This window comes from Colias croceus, chromosome 4, assembly GCF_905220415.1.
Source record: "Colias croceus chromosome 4, ilColCroc2.1".
Classification (NCBI taxonomy): Eukaryota; Metazoa; Arthropoda; class Insecta; order Lepidoptera; family Pieridae; genus Colias; species Colias croceus.
This window is the reverse complement of record NC_059540.1, coordinates 5603834-5615030: the sequence shown is the minus strand read 5'-3', so window position 1 is coordinate 5615030 and position 11197 is coordinate 5603834.

Sequence of the window (11197 nt, the reverse complement as noted above, 5' to 3'; positions counted from 1 at the left end):
TAAAGAGTTGTATAAGCGCTGTGACGCTTTCTACGGCTTGTAATCAGAATAAGCAAAGAAGTGAGCGGAGAAATTTTCAACGTATAACGGCATTACTGTATGGAAAATAAATGCTGATAAAATGTTACAGATATTTTACAATTATTGAATTTATATGAAGCTTTTTTTGTAAAGACACAACATAATATCCTTTTTCGCTATTCGCCAAGCAGAGTTGTTTTAACATAAATTGTGTCACTGTGTTCATTTTATGTGTCCCTGTTTAAGACTAGTCACAATAATTGTAAACATGATTATGTCTTGGTTATTTTAGGGTTGATTAGCAAATATTTCCTAATTAATTTGTAAATATTATTTGTATCATAAAAAGGTTGAAATATGTTATTTCATGTAGTAAAATAAAACAAATTCAATTGGCAGGAAACAATGATAGTATTTTTTAAAAACATCTCTATCTTATTATTTTATATAATTTAAAGACATACACTTCATAGACATATTATTTGAATGAGTGTATGCGAAAGTCTCTGTTATATTATATAATCAAACAAAGTTGTTTCTTGTATTACAGGGCAATGCTCAATCATGCCAGGACTATAAAACAATCCAATCTGAAGTACATTTAATAACTTTATATAACGTCTGATTATAACGTTTATGGCATATGTTTTATAATTTATTCAAAGTTAATTCCCATGCACAGTTTATGTGGATCACGTTGCGGTCGCGTTGCGCTGAAACGCATGTTACGAAAAGCATCGCCGGCGCCACAGGAATACCAATCGAGCTGAATTGGGCGCCTTACAAAGGTCGAAGGCAAAATGGTTTATAAAAAATTGCGAAACATCTACATAAAAAGAGTTGGCACATTGGACGTGCTTACGGCGCCCCGTTCTCTCTTTTGAAGGTTACACCGCGAAGTTGTGCGTGTGTGTACCGTTAAAACAAAACTGTCATAATTTCGAAGACCTAGTTTACCAACGATAATGTAACTGTATACATATGAAACGCGGCTACGGCGGTTTTTGGTGTGAATCTTTCAAATAACCATGTACTGGGATCCGGACTTGTTCTTTAATTTGAATTAATGTTGCCTTTGATAAAGTTTGCGCTGAAAGAATTTTATATGGTTTCAGAAATGTGCGCAGCGTATGTGTTTATTTTAACAAAATAGGTTTTGATGTACTACGGGTTCGTAGTCGCGTTGTCTACGATGCGCTGCGTAGTACCGTGTTCGCAGCCGCTGGCCGCCGCAACTCCGGCGCGGGCGCTAGCGTGTGGTGGTTCGCGGTCGGGTGTCGTATTTCTAGAGCATTGAACCTCTGCAACCTTGTGCGTTGAGTCCAACCGCTCTCCGTACGCTGACGCAACCGCTTCAGCCCCTTCTCCAATTCTACTATTCACATAATTATCCCTTTAGGGCATATCCATTCTTTATCGACAACAATGAATGATTATTAAGCACCCTTTAATCGGCTTTTGAAAGGTTGCAGTTAATTGAAGGTGATTATTTGCGGAACGTGATAAGATACGATCGGATGTATAGTTTAAATAACATTTATTATACTTAGCGCTTGGCCTGAAAAATCTAATTTATAAACGTTACATTTTATTAGCGGTACCTAATAAAATTAGTGTATCGTTCGCGTTATATTTGCTGTTATTTGTTTTAAGTTCGATGTGATAAACGGCGTACCCATTGAGAGCGTTAACAAGTATGCAAGCGCTAAGTAGTATCGGCGAACCGCAAATAGTCCGCGAGAAGTGCGAATCGTTCGCGGGGCTACAATTGACGGCTGCCCGAGAGCGTTGCGAGGTGACGCTTACGTAAATAGCTGACATAACCGAGTCGACGACCGCTCTTGCGCAACCACCGCCGAACCCGCAACCCCACGCACCGCACCTCCTAGCCGCTCACGGTCCGATCCCCCACCGCCATGAAAATTACCTAATTGTAACCAAAATGCGTCAAAAGGACACTGGTTTAACGCCCGCGTTACCACATCGGCAATCATTGGAGCAACAACCTCAGCGAACTCAATTCTAACATTTAACTTGCGTTCATCTTGTTTAACATTTACTATGCAAAACTGCTGTGAATGTGTGACTATCCAATTTGTAAATGCTAGAATTTCGACATCGTTGCGAGCGACGTACTTATGAACACAAGATGACACTATGAAATAAATGCAAGGACTAAATGAAATGTAATTAAAATGATGCAGCGAGTGCTAAAAATTAAAATATGCGAGCGCTTGCAAATTCTTTGCAGGTTGTAGGAACTTCGATGCCGTATCGGTCGCGAACGCATTTGTGGGTATGCAAGTGACGTATAGGTATGGAACAGTTATCCTTAGTGAACGAAAGTGAAAACTAAATGCGGGTATGGTCATTGACCCCAAGCGGGTCGTCGACCGGACCGAACTGCAAAGGCCGTTTGTAAGTAGAGGCCGTGTACATAACATTTACCAATGATGTGGACGCGCCCTGACCAAACGTGCACGCATCGGTAATGCACCCAACATTCCATTTATTTTATGGGCAGTTTTTATTAATAAAAGTGAACGTAATATCGACGCTCGAAATTTCCTCTATTTATTCAAACAATCGTAAGTGTTAAATCACCCAGTCGTTAATCTATACGCGTACTCTTCTTAGTCGTAAAATAAAAATTCAGTGAAAGTTGTGTAGAGCTATTTTTTACGATAATGTTGTTTTAATTAAGGTAAATGTTTATTCTTAGTTATTACCTAAGTCGAACATGGTATTAATATGATTACGAAGTTAAAAAGCTCGAACTTTTTTGAACTTTTTTCAGTATAAGAAAATTGGTAGTGGATAGTGGTAGTTAGTTTTGTAAAAATCATCACCGATTTTCAAATTGTGATACTTTTGTTCTAAATCCAAATATTCAATTAAAAGCCATTGAGATAATATTAATATGGAGACGATACCGCCTACATCACTTATGTTCCACTCAACATACGTCATGTGGCGTAACTGCACTCAGTCGCTTGCTCGCTCATTGGCGCGAACGTCACGCTCATTTTTTATTTGTTTTAAATTGAAACGCATCAAATATGCCTACGTGTGTGTTACGATATTGCACAAATAATACAAAGAATACGGAAAAGTGCAAAGGATTATCTTTTCATCAGTAAGTAACTAGATAATAATTTTTAAAACTTAGTTAGAGCAAAATTTTTGGCGGGCGACATTTTGTCATAGATTAAAAATTTAAGATATGACATTGGGCATGAAATAAGTGTTGTTAGTAATATTTGCTGGCGTATATTTTTATAGTATAAAATAATAATTTGACATATTTAGAAAAGCATAGACTGGTTGTTAATTAAATTAAATTAATTTATTTGTGAAATCATGAAATATGAAAATCAATTACTCAATCACCAATTTTTTTTTTGTTAATTGATTTTAATCAAGTTTTTAATTGATATTGTATAAGCTACTGACTTGAACGTATAATTGAATTATTATTTATTTATCTGCACTAATATTATAAAGAGGAAAACTTTATTTGTTTGTTTGATTGTAATTAATAGGCTCATAAACTACTGGACCGATTTTTGATGAAAGGAGAATGCCCATTTTTGGTACTGGTTTTTCTCATGCATCAAGACAACAATACTATTAAAAAAAATCTCGGCAATTTAGAGGCCTTCTTACCATCGGAAAATATATTTTGAACAGGGAATGTTTTGTAAAATCTAATAAGACATGTAATTGTTTGGATCCGTTATTATAGATTTATAAATATATACTTAAAAAATGCCAATTGAGTTTTTATTCGGTTTACATGTTGTTGTTGTTGTTGTTGTTTGAATCATTTTTTCACTACATATTCGAAGAAAGAAACAAATAAGAAATAACTGGTTACCTACCAAGCTATGTCATAATAATATTTTTTTTATATATACATATTTATATTATTTTACTTCACTATCTTTGTTAAAACAACCTACAGTGTATAAACAATACCTTAAAGAGTGATTTTATGTTAATTGATTTTTTTTGTAATTCAATGAAAACAATAATCGATATTAATACATTTAGCTATTTACCATAGTAAATGTAATAAGTTACCGCTTGGTTACCGTGGTAACCGGTAATTAGTGTCCATTACCGGTTACTGGTTAATGGACACTAATTACCGGTTACCACGGTAACCAAGCGGTAACTTATTACATTTACTATGGTAAATAGCTAAATGTATTAATATCGATTATTGTTTTCATTGAATTACAAAAAAAATCAATTAACATAAAATCACTCTTTAAGGTATTGTTTATACACTGTAGGTTGTTTTAACAAAGATAGTGAAGTAAAATAATATAAATATGTATATATAAAAAAAATATTATTATGACATAGCTTGGTAGGTAACCAGTTATTTCTTATTTGTTTCTTTCTTCGAATATGTAGTGAAAAAATGATTCAAACAACAACAACAACAACAACATGTAAACCGAATAAAAACTCAATTGGCATTTTTTAAGTATATATTTAGGTTATCTTGAAATCCGTCCCGGAAGATTTCTGGTGCCTACCTACACTAGCCGATGAACAGATAGACTTTGTCTGAAAGCATAAGCTCTACGCATAGATTAAATATGTTAATCGAAAAATAACCTTTGGACGATAAAATGTTACCTAAATCACACATAAACCTTACTAAATCGGGGTTATTTAAGTTTTGAGGTTATTTCACATTTTTCTCAATATCTTGAAAACCCCTGTTTTATCACAAAAAAATCAATTGGTAAAAATCTTTTGAATATCGAAGAACCCTCCAAAACCACTCTGGCATTGACGCAACACTGTACTGTGGTCCATACTTTCATGGGCATTCTCCTTTGGCACAGACAATCTTAAGACCCTGAGAAAGAACATAGGCTACTTTTTATTGCGAAATATGTGCCACGGGCGAAGCCGGGGCGGACCGCTAGTTCAGAGATAAGTAATTAATATTTTTTCTATTCAAGGTTTCCATGTCTGGGCCGTGAAGAAAAGGAAAAATTATTTTTTTTTTCTAAAAAAGGCTCAATTTGTAAGGAATAAAACTTCCCATAGCCCTGACTGAACCTAAAACACGAAAAAAATTAAATTATTCCATATGACGTCACTATTTACATCATCCTATATTATATGCCAGATATTGTTAGCCCCGCGTAGTAAAGTCAGTTTATACCTAAAATAAATATTAAGTAAGTACAAAGAAAATTTCAAGTCAACGTGCATGTAAGGTGTGGCACCCAATAAAATAGACAGAATGAAACAAAGTGTCGCCTCTATAGCGGTAAGTCAGTGACATCGCATAATCTATGACTGTCTAGCCGTCATTCGCGCGCCCCGCGCCGCCGCGCTTGGCGCACAGATTTTGTTCGTGGTGTCTGCTCCATATTAATATTAGCTCAATGTTAAAAGCATGATTTTTTTGCAATACAGAGCAAATCATAAAATAGCAACCAAGTTTTTTTTTTAATTTCAGTATATTTATATCTGTAATTGAACTGATGTATATTTAGTTATTTATTATAAAAATAAACGTTCAAATGTAATTATACTATTATCAACAAAATTGCACAATAGCATCACACACACACCTCGGCCATATTATTATAGGCTATAAATAAGAAGAAAAGTTGAAACTTTTGACGAACTCGTAGAAATATATTTTGATGCCACGGCAACATCGCAACTAGGACGCGATTACACCAAACGGGTTTCGGCTTTTTGTTCATGGATATTCGGAACAGAAGAGAGAAATTTGGTGAATATAGTAGAACTAAAGAGGACACGGTTACAAAGGAATCTTTGGTTCACATACTCGCTCACTATTACTGTGTAGAGTCACTATTACCTTGGTCAAAGTAACTTGCTCTATCTGGTACTTAAACGTTACAATGTAAGCTTTGTGTATGTACCTAGGTGTAAATAAATCGTTTTATTATTTATGCTCTCTACTTACTCGGCAGGTAACTGGAACTTCTTGACTGTGACTATTTGATGTCTTAGTCACCTGAAGTTATAATTCTAATCATCATCACAATTAATGTACTTACAAGAATTGTTGTAAGGTATTATAGCAATACAAGTTTATAATATTAATGCATTAAAATATTTTGAAAGAAATCCCCATTGCAATACCGCAAGTTTCCATAAAAGAATGCATGCAAGGATCAGTTCCAACGGCCGCTTTTAACTTTATCTTAAGCGTATATTTCAATCTTTACAACATTCAACTCGTACAATGTAAATAGATCGCACATCGCAATATACCCACCGATTCATTAAACGGTTTTACACAGATAAGATATTCGGCGACATGAGTTACACGACATGTCCATAGTTGGGTAAAGAAATGCTCAAATTGCTGATTATATTTTCGAAAGCACAGCGAGTCCTTATGTAAGAGTTCAACGTGATACTTCGTGGAGCCGTCGCAGGCCGTTCTGCGGGCCACTTTCCTTCTGACCAAATATTTGCTTAACAATGTTTCATAAAGTATCCCTACGATAAGCGAACACGATTCAACATTAGACATTGTGTAAATGGAGACTCACCAGGCAATAATATTAGCGTTTTATACCTCGCTTCACAACGTTTATTAAATATGTCGTGTCAAAGTTTATGATAGACGAAGGCATTTCTGTTCTCATTCATGCAATAAAATAGTGAAAGCAATATCCCGGGGAGAATCGTGATACAGGTTCTAGAGTTTTGTAGGTCATTCTAGATGTTAGAACGTTTCCTACCTTAATGCCACTAGTGAGTAGCTCTTGTGAAACGTTTGCTTTGTTATGTTTGTTGTACTGCCGAGCAAATGTGCCGCGATATATTCGTACATTTGCTTAAATATTTCAAACTAAGTAAACTAATCGTAAACGGAATCCATCGAAATCTGTAGTGCTATTTGATTAAAAAAAAAGAATCGCACAATTTTTGCTTCTATTAATAAATATTCATTTTTTATTTGTCTATCTTGGTTCTTTTACTCGATTAGCTTTCTTTTTTTATTTCATATAATATTATTTTTGAACAATTACACAGTAGTATCAAGTAGTATCAACAGATCAACTAGTAGTACTATAAATTGCTAGAGGCTAATGTAATTTGATATAATAGCAATAATCTTTAAGTTTTTGTAAATATACAAATACAAATAGGTGTAAACATTCCTAGTTCTATATCACATATATTTTATAGCGTGTGTGTGACACTTATCATAGGCAATCAAGGGCCCTACTCAGCTATTCCAACACGTATCCAAAGGATGTTTATGTTCGTAGATCACCGCAGTGTGTCGAGTATCATTCGAAGAAGAATCTCGCATTGACAGCTGCCACACCATCGGCCCGGTCGTCGACCTCCGGCTTCGCTTTACATTTGGCGAACAATGATTTGGAGTGGCGAGGTGAACGACCGCGCTCGGAGGGGCTGAGCGTGGGCAGTTATTGACCCATATTGGTAGTGAAATGTAGATCAGTGGGCGAGAGCGGCGAAATTTGCTGCGGAGTCGAGAGTCTGCGCACGGAACGACCGGCGCGGGCGTCGTATGCGCTCGCGCGCCGCGTCCGTGCCAGCGCTGCGAACGGCCCGCCTCGCTATGCATTGGTTAATAGCTTTTACATTGTATCAGATACGGGACTTCAGCATACACGATAATATAGACCTCATATTAAATTATGTACCAGTAAAGCAATAAAAAGATATTTAAAACATATATATGATCGTTATTTACATTTTACACAGCATCAACTGACGATTGTTTTGTTTGAAAAATATTTTTATTATATTTTGTTTTCACAATAAGCCTCATTTAGGCGTATATTTTTCATACTTGCTAATTTTATTAGATCACAAAAAACATATCTATTAGCAATAACAACTTAACAACAGTACAAAATTCTTCGCAACTGGAATTGTAACTTACGGATTTAATTAGAAAACTGTGTCATATTCTGAACAGTTGCTTCCTAAGCACTATAAATTGTATGCGTAAGTCTTATTATATGCCTATCATTAGATGACAAAATTTGTCTACTATATACTATTACTATTTTATTTGTGCTGAGTGCTTAGAATTGAGATGTGCTAAGTAACATTTTAACATTTTTGTTTATACAATCATACTCGTTTAATGTTAACAGTGCTGTTATTAAATTCTTCATAGTTGACATAATTTTAATCGTTTAATTATTTTGTTAAATATGTCTTTCTCTTTATTTTTAATATTAGATCAGATTTGCTTGATATTCATATGAAGATGTATAATAGTAAGCTGCCTATCTTGCTTTTAATGCTATCAGAAATAGAAATGTATTTTAACGTAATAAAGTTAATCGGACACAGGTTAGCTTCCAAACTAAGAAAAAAGCCTTAAATTTTATACGTTATGTTTTTATGAATGTAATATATCTAGCTCAAAGGTAAAAGGTTAATACTTAAATGCTACGACTCCAGCCATTGTAGTAAATCCGCCCTTTCCGGGTAATTACCACACGGAGGAAAGATTAGGTTATGTTCACGCTCGTCACGAACCGAAGCAAATTCTGAACAATATATGAACTGTTGAAACTTATTTGAATGACATTTATTTTAAAGGTAAGCAGTATTGTAATGTAGAAAGACATATTAGGGTAGCATATTGTGATGATCTACCTACTTAGTGATGCTATACGATTTTAGTATATAATTTATTAGGTTTCAGATAAAACGGGCGATACCGCGGTTGAAAAGCTAGTAAGAATTAGAAAACAGGCTTATATCAACTATTTTATAAAGGAGTAATAATTAAACTGTGATTTAAAATGACCTGAAATAAAATTTGAATTATATTCAAGATTTTTCTAATGAATCTATGGTCCGCCCCGGCTTCGCCCGTGGTACATATTTCGCAATAAAAAGTAGCCTATGTCCTTTCTCGAGTATCAAAATATCTCCATACCAAATTTCATGCAAACTGGTTCAGTAGTTTAGGCGTGATTGAGTAACAGACAGACAGACAGACTTTCGTATTTATAATATTAGTATGGATTATCATGTCTCAAAAAACGTGATTTGTTATATCATTCATATACATATCTTCTATTTCTTTCAAGGGTGTCTAAAAGTCAAGAAAAAGGGGGTGTGTGGGTGTGGGTGTGTCGATAAGGGTCGATTCCCAGAAGGATTTCTCGATTTACATAACACCATGATCATTTGAAAATGATTAGCACTTAAAATAATGGTATTAGAAAAGAAAGTATTGTAGTATGGCTGTTATATAATTCGTGACAGATTGTTTCGCTTTCTTTTCATATTTTGTTAACAATAATCTCACTGTCTTTAAACGGCTTTAACTAAAATTTTAAATTGATACTCGTAAACGATGTACGTATTAAGGTTGAAAAAATACCATACAAAAGCTATTACGCAATATAATTAAACTGCAAATAAATACTACATTTATGGTAAAGAATTAAATTTTTGGGTATTAGATCTAAAAATGATTTCGTATTAAACGAAAGACAAAAAAGCACTGAAAAAAAGCTCTAGTATCCGATTACTGTAAATCTTAACAACTTCCTCACGCTCAAAGTAACAATGAGTAAGTTCATATTTATAGATGGTTACAACTTATAACTGCATTTTCCTTAAAAGTTCGTTTCGGGATTTTTACACCGGAACGAATGCGATGGTGGCGATTAACTACAATCTCATAAACCCTAGGATTGATTTTTTAGTCTTATAAACATAGAAATAAAATTATATAACAAAACAAAAACAAACAATCTATTATTTCTTATAACGTATTCTTATTATATAATATAACAAATACATATCTAACACCAAACTCCATAGCACATTCAATTATCTCCTAAACTTATAACAGTATTCATTTACTTATTTCGAAAGCTTACTACTTTCCAAATTGCAAGCTATTGAACTGTGCTTTGGTAAACAAATATAACCTTTTATATATCACTGCAACGTGTTATGACAGTTTGTTAATCAATAGTAAATGTAATTTCTATATTCACACGTTCCTCGCGGTGTAGTTGATATATAGATTGTGTTACATGAAAGCCAATAAAATGGCAGATCTAATTATAGAACACACGCAGGGAAACGCCTTATGTCATGTCTCACAAGGTTGGTGTAAGGAAATTGGTACTAAACTACTTTCCGAATGTGGCTTGAAGAAAGTACTTTTACTCGAAGACGTACGCCGTGGCACAGTTTCCACGAGACTAGCTTTTCACCGCAAATTTAACGACTCGAACCAGTCGGGGAAATAGATGGGATCACTAAACACCGGATGAACTACGGCGTAGACACAAGTTTATTAACTTTTCCGACTTTCCAATGTTTATGTTCGGGTAAAATATATGTACTGGTCTAAGGTACTGGTAAACTAGATCTTGCGTTAAAATTGTGAATTATGTTAAAATGTGTACTAATTGCGTTTAAAATCTTTGTCAAAAAATATCTTTTTATTGTTTGGAAATGGAATAAATACCTATTGAAAAGTTGGAACTAATCATTAATTTTATTTTTTCCTTTTCAAGCGTTCTGTAATTTTGCTTAATGCCACCATAATATTTTAAAATTTTTCATAATTTTCATTAAATAACATCCAGTTACACGTTGCTTATTCTATGAAATAATTCTGCCGGAATCTATACAAATAAGGCTTTTCAGATTTTTTTCACGTAAAACCACAGCGTAAAACATAGTCTCTTTAAACTGGTGACCTGAAATCATCGATTTTGATTTTTTAAATAGATTTTCTACACAATCACAGCTGCTGCTTAGGCAAACCAGTTTGTAATTTTAATTTTAATTTATAGTGTTACAAACTTAATTAATACTTTTACTACTTAAATAACAGTAAATGAATAACAGGATATGCAAAGTGAGTTACGATTCGTTCTAAAGACTAAGATCCGGAAATTTTATGTATTCTTTAGTTGCTATGCGGCGGTTCTCAGAATCGTTGGTGTCTTAAATAAAGTCTGACTCATAATACCTAGCCAATGACTCCTATCCTTAAGGTCTTGAACTATCTTAAGGTACTTTTTATTAAAACGACGATACGAGTAATTTTTATCTCGCATTTCCTGTTATTGTATTGTTACTCATAGTATCCTCAATTTTCATTAAATATAAGGTTAATTTTTGTAAAATATACCTA